Genomic DNA, 1,847 nt, shown 5'->3' with positions numbered 1-1,847 from the left:
ATCTTCAGCTTCCCTATAATGATCCCTTCTCTCTCTCTGAACTTCGTTCTGCCCTGGCCCTCTGCGGTTTTACGGCGGCGGGCTCCGATGGTATTCATTATGAGATGCTTCGCCATCTCCCTCCGAGCACTTCTCAGTATTTACTGAGTCTGTATAATCGGATCTGGGAGTCGTCGTCAGTCCCTGAGGACTGGCTCGATGCCGTTGTCCTCCCTGTTCGCAAACCGGGGTCTCTGGGTACTTCCCCTAAGGACTTTCGCCCTATTGCTCTCACAAGTTGTGTCTGCAAACTCTTTGAACGTATGGTTAACGTTCGTCTGATGTGGTTCCTGGAACACCATCACCTCCTCTCCCCTTCTCAATTTGGTTTCCGCAAGTGCCGCAGCACGACAGATGTCCTGGTGAACTTGGAGGTCTATATTCGTACTGCTTTTGCTGCGAAGACCTCCGTTGTTGCCGTCCTTTTTGACCTGGAAAAGGCTTACGACACCACTTGGCGTTATCATATCCTATCTCAACTTTATTCTTTTGGCCTTCGTGGTCATCTCCCTCTCTTTCTCCGCAGCTTCCTCTCTCGTCGTTCCTTTCGGGTGCGCCTTGGTACCGCTCTCTCTCCCTCTTTTCAGCAATACGAAGGAGTTTCCCAGGGTAGTGTTCTGAGCACTACTCTTTTTCTGGTTGCCCTCAATGGTATTCTTTCCTCTCTTCCTTCTGGTGTCTTCTCCGCTCTCTATGTCGATGATCTTACCCTTTGTTGTCAGGGTGATGCTTCGCCTCTCCTTCAACGCCGGCTTCAACTTGCAATTGATGCCGTGTCGTCTTGGGCCACAGATCATGGCTTCAAGTTCTCTACTTCTAAGACTTGTGCCATGACTTTTACGCGGAAACGGGTTGTTCTTCGTCCCTCTTTGTCACTTTATGGTCATCCCCTTGAATACAAAGATTCCCGGAAGCTTTTGGGGTTATTCCTTGACACTCGTTTGTCTTGGTCTCCCCATATCTCTTACCTCCGTGTTGAGTGCTCTAAGGCCCTTACCCTCCTTCGGGTCTTGTTCCATACTTCTTGGGGGGCAGATAGGCGCACTCTCCTTGCTTTACATTCCTCTCTCGTCCTGTCTAAGCTCGATTATTGTTGCCCTGCTTACTCGTCTGCTTCTCCTTCTACTCTTCGCCGTCTTGATGCTTTGCACCATACTGGGTTGCGCCTCAGTTCTGGTGCCTTTCGTTCGACTCCCATCCTTAGCTTGTATGTTGACACTGGCTTCCTGTCTCTCCAGGACCGCCGTGATCGCTACTGTCTTCGCTATCTTGCGCGGTCCTTGCAACATCCTTCCTCTCGCCTCTGTCGTGCTTTAGCTTTTACCCCTCCTGCGGTTCCTGTTCTTCTTCACCACCTCCCTCTTGCTGTCCGGTTATCTCGCCTACAGGATTCTCTTTCCATTCGTATTTCTGATGTTTCTCCTCGTGTTGTTCCTTCTTTGCCCCCGTGGAGGGTCCCTCTTCCGCGGTTTTGTACATCCTTGACCCGTATCACTAAAGCTTTTACCCCTCCTACGGTTCTCAAACGCCTTTTCCTCGAGCACTTTTCTTCTCACTCCCGCTCCGTTTCTGTCTTCACCGATGGGTCTAAGTCAGCGGACGGTGTTGGCTACTCTGTTGTTTTTCCTGATCGCACTTATATGTGTCGCTTGCCTCCGGAGACTAGCATCTTTACAGCAGAACTTTATGCTATTCTCTATGCTCTTCGTCTCCTGCTTTCTCGTTGTCAGTCTTCCTTTGTAGTTGTTGTTGACTCTCGTAGTGCCCTCATGGCTCTCGGGTCCTTTAATCCGGTTCATCCAGTAGTT

Source organism: Procambarus clarkii, chromosome 12 (assembly GCF_040958095.1).
Source record: "Procambarus clarkii isolate CNS0578487 chromosome 12, FALCON_Pclarkii_2.0, whole genome shotgun sequence".
In the NCBI taxonomy this organism is placed as follows: Eukaryota; Metazoa; Arthropoda; class Malacostraca; order Decapoda; family Cambaridae; genus Procambarus; species Procambarus clarkii.
Note: the sequence above shows the minus strand (reverse complement) of the source record.